The 16629-nt window shown below is 36.3% G+C and overlaps 1 protein-coding gene across 1 annotated transcript in view; it reads left to right on the forward strand.

Moving 5' to 3' along the window:
- Positions 1-16629, forward strand: part of Ccdc141 (coiled-coil domain containing 141) — a 162874-nt gene that overhangs the window by 18433 nt on the left and 127812 nt on the right. The gene's annotated exons all lie outside the window — the stretch shown is intronic.

The following is a 16629-nucleotide window of genomic DNA, read 5'->3' on the forward strand; positions in this document are numbered from 1 at the left end:
TTTGAAATGGAATTTAAAAAATCACTCCTTTTAATTCAAATTGATGATTTGGTATGTCAGAAATTTCCAAGTAGTTTCTTTTTGAAATTTTATTTCTTAGAGCTACATTAATGACATTTCCTGGTGGTAACAGAAATAAAAGACAGTTTACAAACTTGGCTTTTATAGGAACCACTGAAAGGTAAACCCTTCAGGTGGAGGAAGAATATTTCTACACAGGACTTGGTCCTCTGGGCAGCTGTTATTTCAGACTGGAAGTCAACCAGAGTCCAGGACTATCCTTTCTGCTGGAAGTCAGTTTGTATGTGAGGCAGTTCCTGAAAGCAGACAAGGGTAACACTATTATCAGTCGTGGGAATTTAGGTACCATAGCCAAAATTAGCTGCTGGTACAGTAATTTTTCTTTTATTGGAAAATTATTTGGAATCAGAAAGCCATCTTTATAGTAAAATGGATGGAACTTATAATCATGATGTTGAGTGAGAAAAGACAGGTATAAAAACAAATATTGTATGTTTGTTCTCATGTACAGAATGTCTAACTATCTATCTATAATCTATCAATCTATCAGAAAATAGTACAGTGAAACCCACTGAAGACTTTACAAAGTGGAATGACAAAGAAGATCCGAAAAATTAACTGAGGTTGTACATTTGATCAAAGTACATTTTGTGCACATATAGAGCTATAAGAATGAAAGATTTTGTCAAATTAATTTACACTGATAATAATTCTCAGGCATGAATTGTAAATTGAAATTCATTCTGACTTACAAAGAAAAGTGTTACCCAACTGAAGAATGAAATAAAGACATAAAAGTGCCTGTAAAAGAAAGTGTATTCTACTTCTTAGCAGAAAGAACAGCGCAGGAGAAATTTCAATACCAAACTTTAGAGTCTATTACAGAGCTATAATAATCAAAAAAACTTGATACTGGCACAAGAACAGGCCTGAAGACCAATGGAATAGAACTGAGGACCCAGATATTAACTCACAGTCCTATGGCCACCTAATCTTTGATAAGGAAGCCAAAAAAATAGAATAGAAGAAAGACAGCCTCTTCAACAAGTGGTGCTGGCAGAACTGGTTAAGCACCTGCAGAAAACTAAAATTGGATTCTTCTTTGTCACTCTGCACTAGAATTAACTCCAAATGGATCAAAGACCTCAAGGTAAAAGCCAACACATTAAAAACTTTACAAGAAGAAATAGGAGTATGTGAATTAATGCACCTTCTATCTGGCAAATATCATGTAACCCTTTTACTAATTACAATAAAAATGCAAAAAAAAAGAAATAGGAGATACATTAGGCCTCTTTGGCACAGGTCAAAACTTTCTTAATAAGGAGCAAGAAACACAACAAATCAGAGAAAGGCTGGATAAGTGGGACTGCATTAAACTGCAGAGCTTCTGTATGGCAAAGGGCATAGCTAGTAAATTAATTAGGAAGCCTACAGAGTGAGAGAAGATCTTCACTAACCATACAACAGACATATGCCTCATATCTAAAATATATCAACAGCTCAAAAATTTGAATCACTCCAAAACTAATCTCCAAAGTAACAACCATCCCATTAAAAGATGGGCCAAAGACTTAAAGAGAGTCTTCTCTGAAGAAGAAATAAAAATGGCCTATAGACACATGAAGAAATGCTCAACATCTCTGGTCATAAAAGAAATGCAAATCAAACAACTCTAAGATTCCACCTCACTCCAGCTAGAATGGCCAAGATCAAGAAATCTAATAACAATAGGTGCTGAAGGGGATGTGGCCAGGAGGGATCACTACTACACTGTTGGTGGGAGTGCAAACTCATTCAACCACTATGGAAAGCAGTATGGCAGTTCCTCAAAAGACTAAACATACAGCTCCCCTATGACCCAGCAATTCCCAATTGTCCAGAAACAAGGACATACTAAATCCACTAGCACAACAATGTTCATTGCAGCACTATTTACCATAGCAAAGATGTGGAACCAACCCAGATGTCCCTCAGTTGATGAGTGGATCAAAAAGATTTGGTATTTATGCACAATGGAATTCTATGCTGCTGTCAGAAAGAACGACATCACCCATTTGTAAGGAAATGGAAAGACTTAGACAAAATATTAAGTGAAGTAAGTCAGACTCCAAGGAATGTAGGCTCAATGGTTTCCTTCATTTGCAATAATCAGTAGAAACCTTGGGCTCTCCTAGCAGAGATTTACAATAGAGCAGAACCTAGATACATAAGGCCAAATAGTATGACACTAAATGTAAGGACCTCCAGGATAAGGAAACTATGTTATCTCTCATCAAAGAAAGAGAACTGTAGACCTATATCTTTGATGAACATCGATGCAAAACTTCTCAACAAAATACTGGCCAACCCTCTACAACAACTCATCAAAAAAATTATACACTATGATCAAACTGGATTCATCACGGGGAGGCAAAGCTGGTTCAACATACGCAAATCAATTAATATAATTCAACACATCAACAGGAGCAAGGACAAAAATCACATGATTGTCTCAATAGATGTTTTGGATTCTTGTCTGTGTTTTCTCCTTCTTTCCCATAAACATTTTTCCCCCCTAGTTTGCACCAAAGTGAGATTGCTTTTTTAAGGATATAATGCAAACATTTTAAAGAAATTAAGCCTCTAATTCCAAAACTCATTTTCTACTAATAGAAACATCATATTAGTCAGATAAAAAATGATTGATGGTAAATGTAGGATTTTTCCTGTTCTTGAAATCACAGCGTGTATTTGTCTATTTAATCTATCAACATTTATGACTTCTCTGTCACCATTAAGAAATACTATAGCTTGTAGAAATACAACCGTCAGCATTCATTGCATGTAAATTGGCTACAGGACTAAAATATTATCTTAAACTACCCAACACAGCACCTAGGTTACAATGGTTAACATTATGCACACATGAAGCTTTCACATTTGCACTAAAGGTTGGTGGCACTTCATTTGAACTTATATAATATGACCCAGTATGATAAGGGCCTGAGTATGAAAATTGTTGAGGGATTCAATGAGGTACATCACTGGCTAAGCTGGGCCTCAAGTTTAATTTTTATTGTTTTTTCCCACTGTATTATATCTTGTATCAGATTCCTGGCACAAGTTGGACATGGAGCCCTTATCCTGTCTCGGCAGTAAATCTGTTCCCTTAGAAAATACTGTCATACAGCCGACACCATAGCTTCCTTGTTTTCCAATGTGGAAGTCTGACCTATATCCAACACAATATGGTAGACTGTGCATGGAAATCCATAGGTCCTCTGGGTGGCTGTGTTGATTGGTCTAGAGTATGGACGCTATGGAGGATAGTCACATAACTGCTATAATATATAAGGAGAAATAATGGCTTTGGAATTTATCTCTTTAATTCTTTAGATGGTTGAGAGGAAGAATGACATATCCACTTACATTTGAGATGTGGAAAATGCGTTTTTTTGGTGGGGGTGGCCTGGCACTGTCCCTGATTCTCTTTGTGTTCAAGTCTAGCATTCTACCACTTTGAGCCACTGTGTGACTTCTGGTTTCTGGTAAGAGTTTTATGGAGACTTTTCTGCCCGGGTTTGCTTTGAACTGCCATCCTCAGATCTCAGCCTCCTGATTAGATAGGATTACAGGTGTGAGCTACCACAGAACCTGACAGAATATGCTTTCTGTGAATCTCCAGATCCTCACAGATAGTAATAATGAGGAAAACATTATTAATGAATGTGAAACTTTTCTCACATCTTATTTTAAATGAGGTTGACATAAAGATCAAGACTAAGATCTTCACTGATTTATTTGAACTTTGTTGTTTCAACTTTAAACTCAATATAAATTATGAAAGTGCAGTCTCCTGTTGTAGAATAATTATTTTATGTTTGATATGAAACAGATGTAAGGAAACTGAAAGGAAAAGAACATACATGATAGTTTATAAGTAGCTGTGCCTACTTGAACAGCCACTTAAAGTGAAGTAAACATTTTGTATTTAAACTGGATTACTGATGCAAAAAAAAAGAAATCTCAAGTACTGGGTAATATAAATATACAACAGACAATAGTGAGCTCTTAAAGCTGACAATCTTCTCATATCACTAATATTCTGTAAGTATGAAGTAAATATTATTTCTCAATAATGTAGTATGTGAGTCAGATTTATAGATTATTGGAGTATATAGAAAGATCGGCAAAGTGATAGGACTTTTGGTGACATATATAGTGTAATATTGGCTTGACATGGTATATTTTTAAATCACCAAATGGCAGTTAACATAATCTTGTCAGAATCTACAGAAGTCCAAAAAAGGGCACTTATGAACTGTACTTGTGTTACTTTTATTTACTTTTAGGGATTATCTAAAATATAATGACTTGTTTTTAAAATATTAGCTTTAACACATTAATTTTGTTTTTATCATTCATCTTCTACAGTACCTTCCTTTTGAAGTTGAAATAGTATACTGTTCTCTGGGAACACAAGGCGAGTGAGACAGTTCTGTTAGCACCTAGTTTATAATCCACAGAACTTAAAGTGTGCTCATGCCCAGTTGTTCTAGGAGCCTTGGCAACAAGGAATTGGCATGGGATTGGGACTTGAGGGCTGAGAGTGTTTGGATATATATGTGGAATGCTTTAGTTTGATAGAATAGGAAAACTAAAACAAATTCCCAATGCTTTGTTGCATGAGCCTGACAAAAATAATGCAAATGTGACTACCATTCTAAAATGTTCATTCACTGCTCTCAAATATCCTACACAAATTACTTTCTGTTTTATGGGAAACACAAAGGTTATTTCTCTAAACTAGAATTCAGCTGTTTATATTACTGGTAGAGGGACTGTCAAGAAAAATGTATGCAGGATGGACCACCACAGAACTACTCTTTTAGTAAATTGCTATTCAGGGGACCATTTAATAATGCTCCAGTGAATAGAAAGGCTGTAGTCCTCTCTGTGCTCTATGAGGCAGTTGAGGTGGTGTGATGGCTATAAAATATGCCGTACTTAAAACAAGTGATTCTGAAGCCACACAGAAAAAGACAGGGCATTTTTCAAGCATCACAGAGCAGACTTGGTTTCCTATCCTTTTGGAACCAAAAGGGAAAGTAGTTTCTTTAAGCATCTCTTTAAATAACTACCTTTATGATGTTAGCTAGAATGTCTTTTTCTCAGATCCAATTCCAAATACTTTCCTGAGTTTAATGACTAGTCAAGTGGGAAAGGAAAACTTAAATTAAGCTGGCCCTGACCGAGTCCTGAGGCAAGTCATTTTTCATGGTGGCTCCCCTTAAAAGCTACATATCTCATTGTCAGCACAGAGTCTGCTTACTCAGAAACCTAGCTATTCCATTTATTCTCTTAAACAGCAAGCTTTAAAAAAAACAAACATATCACTGCTGCTGTAAATTAATCTAACTGTTTTATTTGGTGACTGCCCCAAGGCTTCGTCAAACCCAGAATGGATTTGTTCACATCTAAGAGTATGTCTTTTCTTTTTACAGCATAAAGACAAAAATTGATTTTTCCTTTAGCCTTTGAAAAAGAATCAAGTCCTTTCTGGCATCTCAAGCAGTGGATGTTTTTTCCTGATATTTTATGTAACCCAAATACTACTTTCTTTGGTTTAAAGGTGTCATCAAAGCAAAGAGGGATTTATTATACTGAAAAGCAAGTACAAGGAATCAGGTCACAGAAAGGCAAAAAGATTTTCAGAAAAGGATCCAGAGTGGGGGGAATGCCCATTTACCCCAATAATATACTCACAAGTAAACATTTAAGTAGGAGTAGAAGCTCATTTAAAATGTGGATGTCTCCAGTTTACAAAGGGATGATATTATTCCTTAGCCCAGGCACAACTACCAAAAGATGCACCTCAAGTACTTTAAGCAAGAGTCAACTATTACTCAAATCAAGAAAGAAAGAGCTAGAAAAAAATTAATAGGCTACTGGTAGACATTTTTTGTCATAAATGATTATTAGAAAGTTCAAGTATCTGGATAAAATTGGAAGTATCATAAGTAATCATAAGCATTTTACTGTCTGGAAACTGAAATTTTAAATGGATAGACTGACATACTTGTAAGGTTGTACAAAAATCTCTTTTTTTCCATAACCCAACACATAAACAATTGAAAAGTATAGGGGAGAACACAGGGAATGTATTTTCTGTCAGTTTCCTACCTTTTAGAAACACAAAATTTCAGCAGCTGATAAAGCCCAGTTTATTACATAAGTAATAATATGAAAACAGATCTTAGCTGCCAAGCTCAGCTGGAATTTGACCTATCCACTAGGTAAAAGTGAATCACTGAGATAGGGGATAGTTCAGTTTTGTCAGGTGCTTATGGCTCATAGCTGTAGTCCTACCTACTCAGGAAGCTGGGATCAGAGGCTTGTCGCTGAAGTCAACCCAGACAGAAAAGCTATTAAAACTGCATCTCTAACAGCAAAATATCAGACTGCAGGCATGGTCAAATGATATAGTCCCTGCCAAGCAAGCAAGTCCCCAGGGAGATCATGACAAACTGAGTGTAAGTACCAGTCCGTTCTTGCAAAGGCACTAAAATGTATGAAGTTATTAGTCATTCCTCAACTCCTTTATTTGAAAAGTAGGTAACAGGAAACGGAACAATAAGTATGAGATGATTTCTGTACTCTAGAAGTTTATACAGAGATGAAACATTCATTGTAACTGTTTCCTTTGAAAACTTCAAATCTACAGACATCATCTAGATTAATAACTTTTAATATTCCATATTGTCTTTTTTGCTACCCTGACCACACAAATATTCGTGTTTACACTTTTGTTGGAAGGAGGAGTTGAAGCAAGCTATGTTCATGTATGTTTTGGTCTTTAAGGGATAGATATGTAAAACAGTAAACCCAATAATTATAAAAGGTTTTCTACAGAAAGCTACATAAAATATAGTTGCAGAGAAAAGGCAAGGGTAAAAAAGAATCAGGAAAGACTTCATTAACTATTGTTTACCAGATATTTAAGAATGCACAAAAGAGTTCGAGCAATCAAAAAGCATACATAAAGGACTCCTGGTGAAGCATCAGGAGAGCAGTATGGATTTACATGCCCGTGCAATGGACTAGGGAGAAAAAGACTAGGAAAGGATCATGAAGAACGGAAGATGGTCAATAAGCCTAGAACCAGGGCATGAAAGCCAGGCACACCACAGAAAACATGTTCTTCTTCATCTTATGGGAAATGAAGAATCATTGAGAAGTGTAAATCAGAACAGTAATATAGACTCTACAACCAGTGTATTCACAGATAATGCTGACAGTTAAAATAGCTATAAAAGATGCAATCTCTATGTACTGCCAACAAGCCTGTAGGTAGAGCTATTATGGGACCCTCTAAGCTTTCAAATGTTTTTCGTATTTTATCTATGAATAAATGATCTATTTATTATTTTTTCTATGGCAAGTAGGATTTTTTATTTTGCATTTTAGTTTAATACAATCCATTGGAGTTTATATGAAGTGAATTGACATACCAGGAATTAGAAGGAAAAGATATTTAAGACACAGCCCTTCTCTTTTAGTTATCTAGGACAAGGTTGTTAAGATTGAATAAAGATGCTTTGCAAAATACTTTAAATTAGAATATAGTAATTGCACATATTTTTGTAGACATTGTGTCAATACATTAGTTGTATGCAATGAAAGGATGGTAAGGTCAAGTTAAGTGGCATATTTGTTACCTCAGATACATATTGTTTCCTTTGTGTTGGGAAGAGTCAAAATTTTTACTAGCTATGTGGAAATTTCCAATTGCTTTCAACCATAGCTATGCTAAGGTGCTCTAGAATAGCAAAAGTTATGACTTCTTTCCCACTGAAGTTCACTATTTCCTATCTCTAGAAAAATAGATAAGCATGGCTATTTTCTAGATTTGATTGATAGGGTTTTTTTTTTGCTTTTGCTTTTGTTTCTGTATAGAGAAAGAAGAATTTTCTCTCTGACATAACTAAGTCAGAAAGTGCTGAACTGGGAAACTGAGAACCCATAGTTTGGAGAATTTTCCTCTTGTGCTGCTGGTGCAGGCAGTTTTTCACCTGAACTTTGGAAGCACATTACTGTAAAAGCTAGGAATTAGTCAGTCAGAGGTCTATGAAAAGGTCTCAGACCTGGCCAGTGGCTAGGGAAACTGTTCCAAGTGCTATGGGAACACATTTACCACATCAGACTCATTGCTCGAGCTGTGCTATCACACATTTCTTTGTGTCCTTGGAAAAAATCCAAATGTCAGGCACATGTTAGGGGCACTACAGATCTTGCAAGTGAACATTGCATAAGCTATTGTTGGCAAAGAAACAAGTATGGGTGTACATTTCTGTTTTGCCAAATAGTGTAGAAAAATGAAATTATTAAACATTTAATAGAGATGGATTAAATTCCCCAGTTTACCAAGTGTTTCCCTCAATTCTTTTCATGTCCATTTTAAAATCAGGAATCAACCATTTTTGTAGAATATCTGCTCTAAAGAAGGTTAACAGAATATAGAAAATGGCTCAATTACATTGTGAAGACAGTCTCTCTGAGACTTTTAGACTAAACTAAAAGAAACTATTCTCTGGTACTCCTAATCAATCATCACTGTGTGATCATGACAGATAATCTCAGTGATGACAGGTGAACATCATAATGATAGTTAATACAGATTTTTACTAAATAATAAAGATGGAGAAATCATTTCAGGCTGTACTTGACAGTCATTCCATGATATTTATTTCAAAAAGGTTTAGAATTAATTATTTGGAACATTTTTGTCTTCTTGCTTGAAGAAAAGATGGTATGAATTCATGATCAGTAGTTCACATTTCATTATAGATGTCAAGCACAAGACTCTTGTTAAACATTTAAAAAAATGGCATCTTTCATTTCTAACCCTCCATTACCAACAGTGAAATGCTTATTTGGACATTGTGGGTCTTGAGAGGTGCTGAGTTGGTGGTTGGAAAGTGAAAATTGGAAGGGACATAGGCTGAACAAATGCAGCAATGGTACTCACTAGAAACAATGTTGAAAATGAACTCTATATCATGTGTGTGGGGACCAGAGGGAAAAAACTGAGAAAGGAAAGGCAGGTGACATTGTCCAAAAAGAATGTACTCATTACCTGACAGGAAACAGAAACCCTCTGTACATGACCTTTATAATTACAATTTAAAATAAAACCACTTTAAAAGAAAGCAAAAATTGGAAAGACTTGATTTTCAGTGACAGTTCACTCTGTTCGAAAATAGTATTCCAGAACAGCATGTAGTTTAAAGGAGCCATGAAATAATGTTAATCAGATGCAGTTGTTTTTTTTCTACCACCCAAATCATAAACAGATGAAGTTTTAAGACTTTAAGTTTAGAGAAGAAAGAAAGTGGAAAGTGCATTTATGAATTATGTAATTACATGAGTATGAGGATTGAGAATAAATAGGCTGGACCTTGAAGTTTTAGCAATGTTTCCAAGGCTCATAGACAAACTCCTTAGACATGGATGACTGAATGACCTTATTTCACATCTCTAGGTCTCAGCCTCTTGAGTAGCTGAGATTTTAAGAATAAGCCTTAGACGCCATGCGTGAACAGTAACTTTAAAAGAAATAATCCTTTGGAGATTAGTTTTGGAGTGATTCAATTTTTTGAGCTGTTGATATATTTTAGTTATGAGGCCTTTGTCCGTTGTTTGGTTGGTGAAGATCTTCTCCCACTCTGTAGGCTTCCTAATTAATTTACTAGCTATGTCCTTTGCCATACAAAAGCTCTGCAGTTTAATGCAGTCCCACTTATCCAGCCTTTCTCTGATTTGTTGTGATTCTTGGTCCTTATTAAGAAAGTTTTGACCTGTGCCAAGGAGGCCTAGTGTGTCTCCTATTCCTTCCTGTAAAGTTTTCAGTGTGTCAGCTTTTACCTCAAGGTCATTGATCCATTTGGGGTTAATTCTAGTGCAGAGTGACAAAGAAGGATCCAACTTTAGTTTTCTGCAGGTGCTTAACCAGTTCTACCAGCACCACTTGTTGAAGAGGCTGTCTTTCTTCCATTCTAGTTTTTTGGCTCCCTTGTCAAAGGTGGCCATAGGTCTGTGGTTTAATATCTGGGTCCGCAGTTCTATTCCATTGTTCTTCAGGCCTGTTCCTGTGCCAGTACCAAGATGTTTTGATAATTATAGATCTGTAATAGAGTCTAAAGTTTGGTATTGAAATTCCTCCTGTGCTGTTCTTTCTGCTAAGAAGTGTTTTTGCTCTACGGGGTCTTTTATTATTCCATATGAAATTTTGGATTGCCTCTTCTATTTCTTTAAAGAATGACATTGGGATATTGATGGGTATTGTGTTGAATTTGTAGAGAGCCCTTGGCAAGATTGTCATTTTCACGATGTTGATTCTTCCAATCCAGGAGCATGGGAGGTTTTTCCATTTCCTCATTTCTGCTTTAATTTCCTTTTTCAGGGTTTTAAAGTTTTCATCAAAAAGGTCCTTTACATTCTTAGTTAAGTTAATTCCTAGGTACTTTTTTTTCTTTGAGGCTATTGCAAAAGGAGTTGCTTTCCTGATTGTTGCCTCATTCCTCTCACTCTTGGCATAGAGGAAGGCAGTTGATTTTTGAGGGTTAATTTTATACCCTGCTACCTTGCCAATGTTTTGAATCAGCTCAAGCAGCTTGGGAGTGGAGTCTATAGGGTTCTTTAAATACAGAATTATGTCATCTGCAAAGAGGGAAAGTTTTACTTCCTCTTTCCCTATTTGGATCACCTTTATGCTTGCTTTTTGCCTTATTGCACTGGCTGAGAATTCGAATACTATGTTAAAGAGGAGTGGAGAAGTGGGCATCCTTGTCTCATTCCTGATTTTAGAGGGAATGGCTTTAGCTTTCGCCATTAAGTGTAATACTAGCTGTGTGTTTATCATACACAGCCTTTATTACATTGAGGAATGTTCCATGGATTCCTAGTTGCTCCAGAACTTTTAGCATAAAGGGGTGTTGGATCTTGTCAAATGCCTTTTCTGCATCTATTGAGACAATCATGTGAATTTTGTCCTTGCTCCTGTTGATGTGTTGAATTATATTAATTGATTTGCGTATGTTGAACCAGCTTTGCCTCCCTCTGATGAATCCAGTTTGATCATAGTGTATATTTTTTTGATGAGTTGTTGTAGACGGTTGGCCAGTATTTTGTTGAGAAGTATTGCATTGATGTTCATCAAAGAAATAGGTCTATTGTTCTCTTTCTTTGATGAATCTCTGTCTGGTTTGGGGATGAGAGCTATACTGGTTTCATAGAATGAGTTTGGTAAAGAACCTTCATTTTCAAGTTCGTTGAAGAACTTGAGGAGTATTGGTTTGAACTCTGCTTTGAAGACCTTATAGAATTGAGCTGTGAATCCAACCATCCCATTAAAAGATTGGCCAAAGATTTTTAAAGAGAGTCTTCTCTGAAGAAGAAACAAAAATGGCCTATAGACACATGAAGAAATGCTCAACATCTCTGGTCATAAAAGAAATGCAAGTCAAAACAATTCTAAGATTCCACCTCACTCCAGTTAGAATGGCCAGGATCAAGAAAACTAATAACAACAGATGCTGGAGGGGATGTGGCCAGGAGGGATCCCTACTACACTGTTGGTGGGAGTACAAACTTGTTCAACCACTATGGAAAGCAGTATGGCAGTGCCTCAAAAGGCTAAACATAGAGCGCCCCTATGACCCAGCAATTCTACTACTAGGCATTTACCCAATTGTCCAGAAACAAGGACATACTAAATCCACTAGCACAACAATGTTCATTGCAGCACTATTTACCATAGCAAAGATATGGAACCAACCTAGATGTCCCTCAGTTGATGAGTGGATCAACAAGATGTGGTATTTATACACAAGGGAATTCTATGCTGCTGTCAGAAAGAACGACATCTCCCCATCTGTTAGGAAATGGAAAGTCTTAGAAAAAATCATATTAAGTGAAGTAAGCCAGACTCAAATAACTTAGGCTTAATGGTTTCCCTCATTTGTCATCATCAGTAGAAACCTTTGGCTCTCCTAGCTGAGATTTGCAATAGAGCAAAACCTTGATACATAAGGCCATATAGTATGACGCTAAATGAAAGGACCTCTAGTATATAGAAAGGAAAGGCATATAATGAATGATTGTTGTCCTTAAGGTACTATGTTATCTCTCATCTCTTTTGCTGTCCCTTGGTTATCTCATATTGTTACAGTATCTCACTTTGTTACCTGATATATCGGATATATTTGTATTTTGTTATTTGAAATTTGATAGGGAAGGTGGGAAAACAAGATGAGGGGTGGGGGTTGGGGGAGGGAAATGGGGACCAAGACATGTGAAAGGGTATCAATGTATGTGAATTAATGCACCTTCTATCTGGCAAATATCATGTAACCCTTCTATTAATTATAATAAAAATATATGAAAAAAGTGTTCAAAAAAAGAAAAAAGAAATAATCCTATGCAATTGTCTTTCTGAGAAAATGTTAATGGTGGACAAGTTGTCTCTTCTCCATATGACTTATGCTATGTCTTTCAACTGAAAGAGAGAGTCTATTGACAGGGAATGAAAGGGAGATTTCAACTCTTTTGTGTGTGTGTGTGTGTGTGTGTTTGTGAGAGAGAGAGAGAGAGAGAGAGAGAGAGAGAGAGAGAGAGAGAGAGAGAGAGAGAGAGAGACAGACAGACGGTCAGACAGACAGAGACAGAGACAGAGAGAAAGACAAAAACAGCATCAGAGACAAAGAAAATATCATTAAGCCCAATATCTCAATATAATAGTTTAAAATTCTCTTAATTATTTATCTAATAAAGGAAAAATTCAGTCTTTTATTGGCAAAAACAAATTATGCTCTATGAAGTGTGGGAAAATTATATCACTTCAGTGGTGTGAACAAGATTTTATTATTTCAATAAAGGCTTGGATTTTCATAAACCTCTCATCAATACTAGATCTAATTTAAATACTTCTATAATATGTATTTGGCAAAACTCAAACATTTTGCATGTAAAGTTTCTAGATTTTACCCTCTTATTGAACCTTGCAAATGTACCTTAATTTACTTAGATCCTTGCACGTGAACATTGCTTATTCTTATCATTGGCAAAGAAACAGTGTATTTGTGCATTTCTGTTTTGCCAAATAGTGTAGATTCTGGGTAAATTAATCTATAATTGTATGACCAAACCACAGGCTCTAGAATGCATCAAGTTAATTCCTTAGATGCTCGCATATAGCTCCCAAAGTAACTTGTAGGAAGACTTTTGAAAACTTGCATATGAAAGCCAGTATTTTCTGTAAGATTTTGCTATCAATATTTTATAAAATAATCAAAAGTTAATATCATTAAACAAAGGGTCATTCATATTGTTTGCTTATTTTCTTTATTCTCCTCCCTCCATATAAGGTGAAAAAAAAAGTTATAATGAGTGATATCTTAAAAAAACTAATCTGTCAGTGAAACTTAGCTAAACAAATTGGTTTATGACCAGGAAGATTATTTTTCAAAGTTCCAGAAGGATTGATTGAGAAGAGACTAAGAAGAAGGTTATGTAACCTTATTTCAGATACAGGCCTTTTCAAAGATACTGTAAAGCCTCCTAAAGAAGAGGTTACAGGAATGACAATACTGGATTACCTGAAACATGGGCTGATAGCAAACTGACTTATTAGTGGCTACTGGTATGTGTTTTCATTGAGATGATGAAGAGAGAAATGAAATTATGCCTCATCTGGAAGGTAGAAAGGCATAGAGTAATCTGCAGTGTGGCTCATACTATGTTAAGAAACACATCGACAGCATTGAAGTAAGGGTAGGGCTGGTGAAACACAACACACATCTCTTATTTTACTATTAGTCTTTGCTACCTCCAGTAACACAATTTATTTATACTACAGTGTGTTTATTGGTTTGTTGTTACTTTTTTGTGCATAATTCACATACATGAGACATCTCTAAATGTCTAAATTTTGTATTAATTGGCCCTCTCATTTCTTCCTGTTATATGCATATTCTCCTTCATTAAGTTTTGGACCATTTAAGTAGTGTCAATCTATCACATTGTTTAACAACTTCCCCAAACTTATATTTCATTACAAGGTCATTCTTTAGATAATATTCACTAGTACAGAAAAAATCTGTAAGGTCTTAGGGAATCCTTTGCATCCACTTACTTAATAAAAAGTAAAGGGGACATTGAGATTGGCAAGTTTGAGGGAACTCACTGTCAACTTGCCATGTGTGCATAAAACAATGAGGAAATTTATTTCTACAGGACTTTAAAAGAATTATTGCTGGGCACTGTGGCTCACGACTGTAATCCTAGCAATTGAGGAGGCTGAGGTCTGAGGATAGTGGTTCAAAGCCAGTCTGGGCACTGAACTCCATGACACTCTTATCTCCAATTAACCACTAGAAAATCAGAAGTGGCGCTGTGACTCAAGGGAAGGGTGGTACCCTTGAGATGAAGAGCTCAGAGACAGTACCCAGGCCTAGAATTCAAGCCCCACAACCGACAAATTAAGTTGGTAACATTATTGGAAGAAAAAAAATAACACAGTACAGAATTGACCTCTTTGCATTCTGAGCATTTGTGGTTTTTCTTCATTTGTGATCTTCTTGAAATCATGTACCTTATGAACACCAGTGATCTCTCTGTGTGTTGTGAATGTTGTTAGGAATACTAAGAGAGAATGCAGCAGAATATACACCCAGGCTACTACAGACTTACTTTCCATTAGTGTGACCTGTGGTCTCACTGCCCCTCTCCTGGCAACTTCCACATCTCCTAGCCCTTCCCCACTCAACCTGTGTGCTGTGAGTGATGTAGTAGCATGTTCTGTGTTTGCTGACACTTCCATGTGCACACTGTTGAGGTTCACGGGGAGATCACCAACCACCTTTGTGTTCAACTCACACCATGATACACTGAGAAGCTAGCAGTGTTTCCTAGCTGGTTTCTGGTTGCCCAGAAGATTGTGTCAGCTCATGCTACCAATTTCCTCCCTGTGGATCAGCTCAGTTCAGATTTTGAACTTCAAGACTTTGATGAGACGGTGTTTTCTAGTTTTGTTTCCCATTCAAGGAGAAGATAGATACTCTGCTTTCTAAGTCAAGTTAGAGTTTCACCACCACTTGGCCTCTGGTTTTTAATTTACTGGATTCTCACATGAGCCTCTTTCACTGAGCTTACCAATTAGGTCTCTGAAGAATTATGGTGGCTCTATACCTATGGATCAGGGGAGCTCTGACTTTGAATTTCAACACTTCTCTGCAATGCTATTTTTTTCTAAGTCATGATGCATTTGTTCTTATACACTATCTCAGAGATCATGCTTCTAGAATCTCAGACAACCGGAGCAGATGATGAGGCTGGCTATATTACAAAGTTTAAACTATTAATCTATATGATGTTGACTTTTGGAAAGAAAAGTCTAGTTTCATTTTTATGCATATGAATACTTACTTTTCTCACCACCATTTCTTGAAAAGACTGTCCTATCTCCAATGCATATTTTTAACTCCTTTGTAGAAAATCAATTGGCTACAGTTGTTTTGCTTTTAGCTTCTGTTCCATTGGTCTAAATGTATGTTTTTATGCTACTATGATGTGATTTTGGCTATTAGAGCTTGGTACAATATTTTGAAATGAGATATGACTTTGTTCTTTTGTTCAAAAGTACTTTGCTTAGATTTGTGTGTATGTGTGTGTGTGTGTGTATGTGTGTGTGTGTGTGTGTGTGCGCGCGCACGCATGCAAACTGGACTCTAAAAGTTTTCCATGTTTTTTCTGTTTCTATGAAGAATGTATTTGATATTTTGATAGAGATCTCATTCTATCTGTAGATTGCTTTGATAGTATGAACATGAACCTTCCCGTACATGAACACAGACACCTTTCCTTTTTTGTACTTCTATCTTCTTCATTGTTTTCTGGGCCTCACTGTAGACATCTTTCACCTGTTTGATGAAGCTTATTCTTTATTGTCTGTAGCTATTGTAAATGTGCTTACTGTCTTGACTTGTAGGTCAGATTATTCAACATTGGTGTTATCATGTTAGTCAAAGTTCTATTGCTATGACAAAATATAAGAGATGATCCATTTAAATGGGGAAAGATTTGCTTTTGCTCACTGCTTCAGCAGTTTCCTTTCATAGTTGTCTAGTCACATTACGTTGTCCTGAGGCAGGGTGGAATGTCATGGTGGTGGGAATGCATTGGCTGCAGAGGCTATTCACTTCACGACACACAGAAAGCAAAGAAAGAAATGGAGAAAATGAGCAAGACAAAAACATTCTCTTTAAAGTCTGCTTTCTCTACCTAGATCCTACCTCCTACTGCTACACGAGTCCACTCCATTTTGGATCCATCCATAAAAATCATTTAAAATCAATAAATCATTAAAATCATCAAAATCCAGTCACCTCTGAGAATCTTTGCCTCATTGAGAATCTTTGAAACACTTTTCATTGGGGATCAAGCCCTTACCACAAACATTTGTTGCTGTTGTTGCTGTTGATAATAATGATGATGTGTTTGTTCCAATCCTGGGGTTTAAATGCAAGACCTGAATGATTGCTCAGGCTGGCTTCAGACTTTGATCTTTAT

The sequence above is a fragment of the Megascapheus bottae genome, chromosome 12 (assembly GCF_031878675.1).
Source record: "Megascapheus bottae isolate mThoBot1 chromosome 12, mThoBot2.hap1, whole genome shotgun sequence".
Lineage (NCBI taxonomy): Eukaryota > Metazoa > Chordata > Mammalia > Rodentia > Geomyidae > Megascapheus > Megascapheus bottae.